This window comes from Hemiscyllium ocellatum, chromosome 3 (genome assembly GCF_020745735.1).
Source record: "Hemiscyllium ocellatum isolate sHemOce1 chromosome 3, sHemOce1.pat.X.cur, whole genome shotgun sequence".
NCBI classification, from domain to species: domain Eukaryota; kingdom Metazoa; phylum Chordata; class Chondrichthyes; order Orectolobiformes; family Hemiscylliidae; genus Hemiscyllium; species Hemiscyllium ocellatum.
Window position 1 is genome coordinate 38,209,158 of NC_083403.1, and position 12,853 is coordinate 38,222,010.

Here is a 12,853-nt window from a genome sequence, read left to right on the forward strand (position 1 = left end):
CATTCCCTAAATAAGGTTAGTGAGATGGATTTTTACAACAATTGACAACGGCTACATGGTCATGCATCGAAAAGCTTGTTATTCCAGACTTCTATTGAAATCAAATTACACCATCTGCCATGGTGGGATTTGAATACATGTCCCCAGATTATTAGCCTGGGTTTCTGGATTACTCGCCCCGTAATATTACCAATGCATCAACACTTCCTCAAAATATCACCGTCCCAAAAGACATGTTGATGAACCCTGAGAGCCAAATAGCGCCAAGGGCACTGTTTAAAAGACATGTTATTTTAACAGAATAACTTTATTTGTAAAACATTTCTGAGTTGGAGCTGAGTTTATTTCTCACTATTTGTTCTGGCATGCTCCTGATGTCAGAATTACCAGAATCAATGACAGCCAGTTTGCACACTCTGTAGTATTTACCCGAAGCTGCACCTAATTTAATGTTGTTGCCACTGTACTGGTGTTCACCAGTCTTGGCAAAAATCGAATCATAATCAATCTCTGATTTCCTCATGACTGGACAGCTGTTGGCATGAATACCAGCTTGGTTTTGCCTTGACAAATCATTTGTTTGCTTGTAGCCCAGCACATACTTGCCACTTTTCACAAACAGCTGGAGCCTAGAATTAATGGATCCTAATGGTTTTTTTTATTTTCTTGGCTGCCACCATTTTGCCTACCTAGCCATTTACTTTCCTGTGTTTGCTGAGCCCAAGGGGCTATAAGAGTGAGGAGGAAGACAAGAAGGAGCCAACTGTGCAGGGTCAGACTTCACTCAGGGATGACCATAAGCAACGAACCCAACGTGATATGTGTAATGCTCCATGGTACAATATAGAAAAGACAGCATTAAACAGACCATCAATTCTGTGCATGAATGGAATGTCATTACACAAGTTCAACTTAGAGTCATGAAATCTGATAGATGCCATTAATCCAGAAATGGTAGAACAACTATGGTGCACATAAGAACATAACAACATTTGAACTAGGAGCAGGAGTAGGCCATCTGAACACTTAAGCCCTCTCCGCCATTCAATAAGATCATGGCTGATCTTTTTGTGGCCTCAGCTCCACCTACCTGCTCTCTCACAATAACCCTTCATTGCTTTACTGTTCAAAACATTATCTATCTTAGCTTTAAAAACATTTACTGAGGAAGCCTCAACCATTTCACTGGGCAGGGAATTCCATAGATTCACAACCCTCTAGGTGAAGACGTTCCTTCTTAATTCATTCCTAATTCCTTCTTAATTCATTCCATTTACAAGATGATTAGGGGTTTAGATAGGGTTGACAGTGAGAATCTTTTTCTGCGTATGGAGTCAGCTGTTACTAGGGGACACAGCTTTAAATTAAGGGGGGGTTGGTATAGGACAGATGTTAGGGGTAGATTCTTTATTCAGCGGGTTGTGAGTTCATGGAATGCCCTGCCAGTAGCAGTGGTGGACTCTCCCTCTTTATGGTCATTTAAGCGGGCATTGGATAAGCACATGGAGGTTATTGGGCTAGTGTAGGTTAGGTAGGCTTCGGTCGGCGCAACATCGAGGGCCGAAGGGCCTGTACTGCGCTGTATTTTTCTGTGTTCTATGTTCTATGTTCTAAATCTGCTCCCCCTAATTTGTCAGGTTATGTCCTTTGTCCTAGTGTCACCCACCAGTAAAAAAAATCCTCTCTTATTCTATGTTATCTATTTCCTTCGTGTCTCAATATCAGCAGTAAATAGGATCAAAAAAGAACAAAAGTGGAAAAAGACAAAATTATTGATTCTTTATTTGAATTTGCACAGTGTTTATGAAAAGGTAAATAAATTAATGGAACAAATAGTGATTACTGAGTTCGACCTAATAGCCATTTCAACGAAACAGTGACAAGGAGATCAAAACCAGTAATTAAATATTCAGGGGTATATGACATTTTCAGAATTACAAGGAGGAAGAAAAGAATGGTGAGTTTACATTGTTTGTACAGAATGGATTAAGTACAACATCAAGAAATTACCTTAGAAAATGTCAAAATCATATGAGTGGAGTTATGTAATAAGAAAGGGAAGCAGATACTGGTGTGGGAAGCGTATAGGCCTCATAACAGTAGCTACATGGTAGGACAGACAATAACTCTGAAGACAATGAGGGCATGTAAAAAAGCCAGCCCATTAATCATGGGTGATTTTAGTCTTATGTAGATTGGGATAGTCAGATTGGCCAAGGTAGCCATAAGGATGAATTCATGCGGAGTAATCAGGACAGCCTCCGAGAACTATACATTGTGGACCCAATCATGGTTCAGGCTATTTTAGAATTGATCATGTGTAATGATGCAGGTATCAGAGTAAAAGATTTCCTCAGAAAAACTGACCATGACATGGTGGAATTTAACATCCAGCTTCAGAGAGAGAATTTGGGTCAGAAACAATAGTAATAAGCCTAAATAATTACAAAGATTAAGCACAAAATGAGAGCACACCTAGCTAGAGTTTAACAACAAAGAATGAAACAATGGCAGAGTTTTAAGGAGATAATTTATGTCTCACAGCAAAGATGTGAAAACGAAAAATATTAGGAAAGGTTAAGCCAACTGTGATTAACCAATCAAGTTAAGGATAGCATCAAATTGAAAGAAAGAACGTATGATGTGCATAAGATTAGATTAGATTAGACTTACAGTGTGGAAACAGGCCCTTCGGCCCAACAAGTCCACACCAACCCGCCGAAGCGCAACCCACCCATACATTTACCCCTTACCTAACGCTACGGGCAATTTAGCTTGGCCAATTCACCTGACCCGCACATCTTTGTGACTGTGGGAGGAAACCGGAGCACCCGGAGGAAACCCACGCAGACACGGGGAGAACGTGCAAACTCCACACAGTCAGTCGCCTGAGTCGGGAATTGAACCCGGGTCTACAGGCGCTGTGAGGCAGCAGTGCTAACCACTGTGCCACCGTGTAATCCAAAGAATTGGTAGGAATTAAAACAACAAAAAACAACCACGAGAAAAAGGGCAAGAAGATTAAATGAAGGGGAAACAAACATGGCTAAAGATCAAAAAGTTGCCTAGACCTGGTGGGGATGCATCATTTGATATTTAAAGAAGTAATTACAGAGGTAATGGATACATTCATAGTGATCTTCCAAAATCCTTAGATTCTGGACAAGTCTCAGAGGATTAGAAAACTGATATTATAACACTTTTACTTAAAAAAGGAAGAAAAGATAAAAAAGGTGATGATCAGCCAGTTATTTTAATATCTGTTAGTGGAAACTGTTTAGAGTGTTAGAAAGGATATAATAGTAGAAATCTTTGAGGAGGTAATAAGCAGGATAAAGGGGTAGCAGTGGATGCAATGTATTTGGATTTTCAGAAGATATTTGATTAGGTACTAGAAACTAGAAAGCTTATTACAGTATGAACCCATAGTGATAGAGTTAGGTTATTAGTATGAATAAAGCATTAGCTAACTAATAGAAGACAGAGAGTTGGGATAAGGGAATCATTTCAGGACGGCAGCCTGTATCTCGTGGACTACCACAGGGAATAATACTGGGACCAAGATTATATACAATATATGTTAATGACTTGGATGAGGAAAGGGAACATACTAAAGCCAAGATGATACAATAATAGGTGGGATGGCAAACAGCGAAGATAATACAAAGTGTTTTATAGGTAGATGAAGCTAGTGGAGAAAAAGTTGGCAGCTGGAATACAATGTGAGGTCATACACTTTGGCAGGAATAAAGGAACAGAATAGAATTTAAATTGATAAAAGACTGCAGAGAGCTATAGCACAAAGGGATTTAGGAGTCCTTGCACATGAATGACAAAAAGCCACCATACAGGTTTGGTGGGCAATAAAAAAGGAAAATGGAAAATTGATCGTTATTTCAGAGGGAATGGGATACAAAAAAAGGCATGTCTTGCTAAAAGTATACAAGGCAGGAGACAGACCGCAGCTGGAATTATGAGAACAGTTAAAGGCCCCTAACTAAAGAAAAATATACAGGCATTGGAGGCAGCCCAAAGAATGTTCATTAGGTTGAATCCAGGTATGGAAGGATAGTCTTATCAGGAGAGATTGAGAAGGTTGGGCGTGTGCTCATTGGAATTTAGAAGAAGAAGAGGTTATGCAAGATCCTTAGGGAATTTCACAAGGTCAATACAGAGAAGTTATTTCTCCTTGTGAGAGAACCTAAGGCCAGCCAGCATCAGAAAAAAGGGGTCACTCATTTAAGACAGAGATGAGGAGGAATTTATTCTCTCAGAGAATGATGCATCTGTGGAATTCTTTACTACAGAAGATTGGGCTGTTAAGTATGTTTTATGCTGAGATAGACACGTTGATCAGTAAGGGAATCAAAGGATATGCAGAAAAGGCATGAAAGAGGATTTGATGTTTGTCAGATCCGATAGGACCTTATTGAATGGTGAAGCAGACTCCACTGGCTGAATTGGTCTGGCAGAGTCTGATAATGACCCGAAACATTAACTCTGAATTCTCTCTGCAGGTGCTGCCAGACTTGCTGAGCTTTTCCAGCAATTTCTGTTTTTGTTTCTGATTTAAATTATCCGCAGTTCTTTCAGTTTTTATTTCCATATGCTGAATTTCCATATTTTTATTTCCATTTTTTCCAGTTTTTATTTCCATACTTCTGTTCCTACATCTTATGGTCACCTGACTATATATAATGTTGTTGGCGATGAATTTTGTTTGGAAAAAAAGGGCATGCTATTTTATGTCTCACAGCTGATATGCAATAAAGCTTTAAAGGACATGCATATGAGCTAATCATACCTCCAGCATTATGATATAGATACAAACATGCTGCAGTATATCTACATTCCTTAGCTTTGAGCAGGAGGAGAATGTGCAAACTCCATACAGTTACCCAAGGCTGGAATCAAACCCAGCTCCCTGGTGCTGTGAAGCAGCAGTGCTAACCACTGAGCCACCATGCCACCCAGCATTCCAAAGCATGCAGTCACCATCTCATTGCTCTACAATGAGTTTGGACTGGATGCTGTTTTAATAATCAATCTGATTGAGAACTGTAAAATAATGAAAATATTTCATTTAAACTTCCTTAAAAGATGCATTATCAAAACGCAGAAACATATTGATTCATCTAACTCATAAAATAAGATTAGAAGCACGCATTTAACTTCAAAACTGCATGAACCAAATGCTTTCAAAAATGAAGAATTTTCAGTTCTGTGGAAGAGTGATAATGAAATCAATGTTAACTCTGTTCTTATTGCCACAGATACTGCCAGGTCTGTTTGGCTTCTCCAGAACTTCCTGTTTACATTTCAGATCTTCATGATCTACAGAGTTTTGCTTTTGGACAAGAAATGTGAAAAAAAAATAAATGTTCTGACTGGGGGAAGTTGGAGAGCTGTACTGAAACATAACATCACTCCGAGCTCTGCACAATAGCTCTGTGGTACTTAGTGAATAGAGAATTTTATTTTCTAGACCTTTTATTTGTTTATTTTTGTATTGTACACAAACAATTTAGCATCATATACCAAAGACTACTTCTGTATTTGTCACCAATAATATTCACAGCAAACACTTATCACACAGGATCTGTTGCCATGTTGCCTAGCTCTTGCTTAGACATAAAATTAAGTTGTCGAGACTTCAGAGCAACGTGTATCATCATTCTGTCCACAATGGAGGTATTAGCCGTCACTCAAAAAACACAAGCTGCAACATTATTTTACTTTCACTTCCTGCTCTGACCAAAAACTTCATATCTTCATTAACTAGAATTAGAATTGATATCACCTCAACTTAAATTCCTTGTCCTCACCGGGGAGATTTGACAGGCCAGTCAGTTCCCACTTATTATTAAACAACTGAAGAACAAACTCGCAATCATTCTCAAATTAGTGCAGTGTATGGTGTATTTTAAGGTTTGCTGTGCATTAAATGGTTGGGGGAGGACAAAAATCATGCCATTCACCTGTTCTCAATTACAATCCATTTGCCACCAAGTGAAGTGCATTAATAGGCCAGAATTTTATTGGAGCCAAGGGGTCCTCAGTGACAGCCCCAATAACTGGAAACAACTTTGCCTGGTCCATTTTGTCATCCCCATCTACTTTTCTAAGCTCTCTGGCTACTCACTAGTTACAATCAGCACTTGTTTCCACTTACAGGGCAGGGTCAACCCTGACGAATTGCCATCTGGTCAAAGAATTGACAGCACAGCTATCTCAACAACATGATCTGGAACAATAGCTATTTCTGGGACTGAACGTAGCAGATAGGGCACCAGTAGACAGACCACCCTCCCAGCTAGTGAGTGCCAGTGTGTAAGACTAGGGTTGGTCAACCTGAAGAAGACTCAACATGTTAACTCCATTGCTTTCTCCACAGGTGCAGCTAGACCTCCTGAGTTTCTTCAGCACTTCCAGCATATATAAAATTATGAAGGGAGTAAAGGAAAGCAAAGAAGGTTATCTCAGATTACAACAGGATCCTGAACAGATGGGCCAATAGGCTGAGAAGTGGCAGATGGAGTTTAATTCAGATAAATGCAAGGTGCTGCATTTTGGGAAAGCAAATCTTAGCGGGATTTATACCCTTAATGGTAAGGTCCTAGGGAGTGTTGCTGAACAAAGAGACCTTGGAGTGCAGGTTCATAGCTCCTTTAAAGTGGAGTCGCAGGTAGATAGGATAGTGAAGAAGGCGTTTGGTATGCTTTCCATTATTAGTCAGAATATTGAGTACAGGAGTTGGGAGGTTATGTTGCGGTTGTACAGGACATTGGTTAATCCACTGTTGGAATATTGCATGCAATTCTGGTCTCCTTCCCATTGGAAAGATGTTGTGAAACTTGAAAGGGTTCAGAAAAATTTTACAAGGATGTTGCCAGGGTTGGAGGATCTGAGCTACAGGGAGAGGCTGAACAGGTTGGGGCTGTTTTCCCTGGAGCGTCGGAGGCTGAGGGGTGACCTTACAGAAGTTTACAAAATTATGAGGGGCATGGATAGGATAAATAGGCAAAGTCTTTTTCCTGGGGTTGGGGAGTCCAGAACTAGAGGGCATAGGTTTAGGGTGAGAGGGGAAAGATATAAAAGAGATCTAAGGGGCAACTTTTCACACAGACGGTAATACATGTATGGAATGAGCTGCCAGAGGAAGTGGTGGAGGCTGATACATTTGCAACATTTAAAAGGTATTTGGATGGGTATATGAATAGGAAGGGTTTGGAGGGATATGGGCCAGGTGCAGGCAGGTGGGGCTAGATTGGGTGACGATACCTGGTCAGCATAGACGGGTTGGACTGAAGGGTCTGTTTCCATGTTGTACATCTCTGTGACTCTATGAATAGATACGATAGAAGCAGGGAAGTTGTTTCTACTGGTGGGGGAAACGAGATCTAGAGGGCATAGCCTCAAAATAAGAGCGAGTTGGTGAAGGATTGAGTTGCGGAGGAAACTCTTCATTTAGAAGGTTGTGAATCTTCAACAGTCCAGTGAAGCAGTTTAGGCTACCTCACTGATTTTATTTTTAAGGCAAAGAAAGATTTTTGAACAGTAAGGGTTATGATGGTTATGATGAGCAGGCAGGTAAGTGAAGCTGGGTCCAAGAAAAGATTGGCCATGATCTTATTGAATGGCAGAGCAAGCTTGATGGGCCAGATGGCCTACTCCAGCTCCTACTTCTTATGTTCTGCTGCTATTTTAGTTAACATGATCCCTGTCAAGGCCCCCTCCCTTCCCTCCATAGGCCACAGGTTGCTCAATAAGATCCCCTGATTTACAAAGGTTCAGCAGATACTCTCCCCACATATTGTAGGGCCCATTTGCTGGGTGGCAAAAGGAGAGAGGCGCACGAGTGGCTCAATCAGTTTCTGGGTGGGACGGTGATCATTTACTTTCCCTAGAGGTAAAAACAATGACTGCAGATGCTGGAAACCAGGTTCTGGATTAGTGGTGCTGGAAGAGCACAGCAGTTCAGGCAGTAAGTACAAGAAACTTTTATCTACCCACCTCCATAACCAGCACTCCTCAAACATTCCAGACTGCTGTGGTCTTCCAGCACCACTAATCCATTTACCTTCCCTAGTAAAGAGGCAATGGGAGCAGTTCATCACCTGGCACTCCACCAACCCATATCCTCCCTCACCATTTTTCAGTTTCTCCACTGCATTATCTAATTACCTCTTACCAATCTATACTTGTCAGTTAAGTATCGGACCAGGTCAACTCTGATGCACCATAATAAAACAAAATTAACGACATCCCATGCTCATGCAAAGAGACAATAATCAGATCATTAATGCCCATAAGAAATGCCTTATTGTGAACTGCCACTGTAAGGAGAGATGGAACAAAGCAAGAAAGTTTCCTGAGAAAAGTGCAGATAAAAAGAGAATATCAAAATAAATAACCTTTTCAGATGTTGACAAATCTATCAACGTGCATTGCAGTCAAAACCTGAATGCTCTGCACTATGCAATAAAACAGGAGACATCAAGATGTCTGTCATTTATTGGTGGAAGAAGGGATCGATGTAAATGCAGTGGTTCAGGTAAGAATGAAACTTTCTGCGCCTTGTATAAACTCAGGTTTTGTCTCCAAACCTGCACTTAATAAACTAATCTCAGTCAAGCAAAAATTAGTTACAGAAAATGTCTAGAGAAGAATGAAATCTAAATCAACCAGAATTTTCACTTCTGATTCGATTCCAAGGACTATTATTGATAAAGTACATAGATGTTTCAGTAAGAATAGGGAAGGTGGTAAAAGTGGGGGAGGTGTGGCATTATTAGTCAAGGTCAGTATTATGGTGGCAGAAAGGATGTTTGATGAGGACTCGTCTATTGAGGTAGTATGGGCTGAGGTTACAAACAGGAAAGGAGAGGTCACTGTGTTGGGAGTTGTTAGATTTGGAGGTAGGTGAGCACTTTGATGGTAGTGACCACAGTTCGGTTAAGCTTACTTTTGTGATGGAAAGGGACAGGTATATACTGCAGGGCAAGATTTATAGCTGGGGGAAAGGCAATTATGATGCAAGATTTAGGATGCATAGGATGGGAAAGAAAACTGCAGGGAATGGGCACAATTGAAATGTGGAGCTTATTCAAGGAACAGCGACTGCATGTCCTTGATAAATATATACCTGTCAGGCAGGCAGGAAGTGATCAAGCGAGGGAACCGTAGTTTATTAAAGACGTTGAATCTCTTGTCAAGAGGAAGAAGGATGCTTATGTAAAGATTAAATATGAAGGCTCAATTAGGATGCTTGAGTGTTACAACTTAGCCAGGAAGGACCTAAAGAGAGAGCTAAGAAGAGCCAGGAGGGGTCATGAGAGGTCTTTGCCAGGTGGTATCAAGGAAAACCCTAAAGCTTTCTATAGGTATGTCAGTGCTAAACAAATGAATACAGTAAGATTAGGGCCTATCAAGGACAGTAGTGGGAAGCTATGCATGGAATCTGAAGAGATAGGAAAGGTGCTAAATGAATATTTTTTATCAATATTCACACAGAAAAAAGACAATGCTGTCAATGAGAATACTGACATAAAGGCAATTAGACTAGATGGGATTGAGGTTAATAAGGAGGATGTGTTAGCAATTCTGGTAAGTGTGAAAATAAATAAGTCCCCTGGGCTGGATGGGATTTATCCTAGGATTGTCTGGGAAGCTAGGGAGAAGATTGTAGAGCCTTTGGCTTTAATCTTTATGTCATCATTGTCCACAGGAATAGTGCCAGAAGACTGGAGGATAGCAAATGTTGTCCCCTTGTTCAAGAAGGGTGGTAGAGACAACTCTGGCAATTATAGGCCAGTAAGCCTTAATTCAGTTGTGGGTAAAGTATTGGAAAAGGTTGTAAGAGATAGGATTTATAATCATCTAGAAAGGAATAATTTGATTAGGGATAGTCAACGCAGTTTTGTGAAGGGTAGGTCGTGCCTCACAAATCTTATTGAGTTCTTTGAGAAGGTGGCAAAACAGGTGGATGAGGGTAAAACAGTTGATGTAGTGTAAAGTGTAGGCTATTACAGAAAATGCGGAGGCATGGGATTGAAGGGGATTTAATGGTTTGGATCAGAAATTGGCGAGCCGAAAAAAGACAGACCGTGATGTTTGATGGGAAATGTTCATCCTGGAGTTCAGTTATTGCTGGTGTGCTGCAAGAATCTATTTTGGGGCCACTGCTGTTTGTCATTTTTATAAATGACCTGGATGAGGTCATAGAAGGATGGGTTAGTAAATTTGTGGATGACACTAAAGTCGGTGGAGTTGTGGACAGTGCGGAAGGATGTTGCAGGTTACATATGGGCATAGATAAGCTGCAGAGCTGGGCTGAGAGGTGGCAATTGGAGTTTAAGGCAGAAAAGTGTGAGGTGATTCACTTTGGAAGGATTAACAGGAATAAAGAGTATTGGGCTATTGGTAAGCTTCTTGGTTGTGTGGATGAGCAGAGAAATCTTGGTATCCATGCACATAGATCCTTGAAAGTTGTCATCCAGGTTGATAGGGTTGTTATGGTGTGTTAGCTTTTATTAGTAGAGGGATTGAGTTTCGGAGCCATGAGGTCATGTTACAGCCGTACAAAACTCTAGTGCGGCCGCACTTGGAATATTGTGTACAGTTCTGGTTGCCACATCATAGAAAGGACATGGAAGCATTAGAAAAGATGCAAAGGAGATTTACTAGAATGTTGCCTGGTCTGGAGGGAAGGTCTTATGAGGACAGGCTGAGGGACTCGAGGCTGTTTTCGTTAGAGAGAAGGTTAACAGATATCTTAATAGACACATACAAGATGATCAGAGGATTAGATAGGGTATAGGACAGCTGTCAGATGTGGGTTCTTTTCTCAGAGTGTAGTAAGGACATGGAAAGCCCTGCTGCAACAGTAGTAGACTTGCCAACGTTAAGGACATTTAAATGGTCATTAGATAAGTATACGGATAAAAATGGAGTAGTATGGGATGGGTAGGCTTCAAATCGGTTTCACGTCGGTGCAACATTGAGGGCTGAAGAGCCTGTACTGCGCTGTATTGTTCTATGTTCTATGTTCTACTGAGTGTTTTAATTTTCTTATTGATACTTCTTAACAGGCTTTCAATATGAATAATTAGCTACTAAGCACATCATTGCTAAAATGAATAAATAATACACCAATCAATCATGTAGCTAGCTCATGTTTGCAGCACTGCAATTTATTGCTCCCTAAATGCATTTTTTTCTATGGTCTACAAACAAACTAATGCTACTTGTCAGTGTATTTTCAAACCAGTACCTTAGATGGTTTGTATGTTTGATAAGCACCTGATTTTACTGTGTAGATGTGGAAAGAATGTTTCCTCTTGTGGGAGAATCTAGAACTACGGGTAATAGTTTAAAAATAAGGGGTCATAATATCATATTCTTCAATACACCTATAGGAATATGTGTTACAAAGTATCATCAGCTTTTATAATAACATATGAAGGAATAATTTAGCAATAACTTAACCATAATTGAATGTCATTGTTTGAGAATTTGACATTCTTGGCCCAAAGTTGAATTATCCAACATAAAAGTTTTTATATAGATTTATAAGACGTTTTAAAATATAATCTTTATTTCACTGTAAATCACTTAATCCATTTACACAGCTATTGGGGAATGAGTTAATGGTCCACTCATGCCAACTGAATTCATCTGCCACAAATTATCATGCGATTACGTACTGCTAGTCAGCAATTGTAATTCACTAAATTTTACTATGGAAGGCATGTGGAATTGATGTTTAGGATACCTAATATCACAGAAGCTTGGAGCAGATACATGATTTAAAATGGTACTACTGTATTTTAGTTTTAACAACCATCTCTTGTGCACAGTTTACTTCCACAACAATTCTATTTGCTGCATCAGACTAGATTTAATAACTAAACAGAAATACAATTGAATCTATTCAGATACGTTGAGATCATCCTCCATTTCATATATACCAACTTAGTGTATGACAAAATCTTATGAAAACTTCAAGCCCAGTGGCCTCTGGAGAAGTACATTAGTTTTCAGTGCTGCTGACCTACTTATGAATGGCTCTCTGATTTATTTTACTGGGAGTGCAATTGGATTGGTAACTTGAAAGTGACAGCTTTTACTTTGGACAGAAGTGAGGCCAGTGGATTTGCAGCAATCAGGTTGCAGCAATAAATTCCACAGAAAAATACATTGGCTACAGTATCTTGTTGCAGAAGGGTGTGCTTGTCAATTAACTGCAATAGCGATGAACTCAGCAAATTCTTGCAATAATCCATTCAAATCATATATTAATTCCCTTTGGCTTTGCATCATTTACTACACGAATTTCTTGTAGACTGTGATTTCCTCATCCTGGGTGAATGTGGGCCATTACTGCTTCAGAAACAGCATCTTTAGAACGATTATCAAACTAAATTAAACATTGCAGCTTTCTCCTGCTGATTAACTATTATTGTTCCTGTGCATAATGGCCCTCAGATAGCAATTATTCTGAAAAAAATTCCCTCTAAGATAGTTACATTCAATGGATATCACCTTAAAAGTAAGTGAAATATATCAACTGCAATTAAATAATAAAAATGCTCAAATAAAGAATTTTTTAACCAAGTCACAACAGCTGTTCTGTGTGTGCCTTTAATCTGTGGTTTGACTTTGCTTGGTAGAATCGTAAGAAGCAACTGCTTTTTCCACATTTTCCAAAGTCCAACCATTTGAGAGTTGTCTTATTCAATTTAACCAAAATACAAAGTGATAGGTAGCTTTTAAGTTAAAATAATTAATCACTGTCGATTTACTGAAACTTAATCATCAAAGAAAATCAATTTAGCAATAATCCTATTTTGTC

The 12,853-nt window shown here is 39.7% G+C and overlaps 1 protein-coding gene and 1 pseudogene across 1 annotated transcript in view; both read right to left on the minus strand.

Moving 5' to 3' along the window:
• LOC132836998 (glutamate receptor ionotropic, kainate 2-like) overlaps positions 1-12,853 on the minus strand; it is a 423,698-nt gene that overhangs the window by 401,891 nt on the left and 8,954 nt on the right. The window lies entirely within an intron of this gene.
• On the minus strand, positions 308-680 carry LOC132830116 (large ribosomal subunit protein eL30-like; annotated as a pseudogene).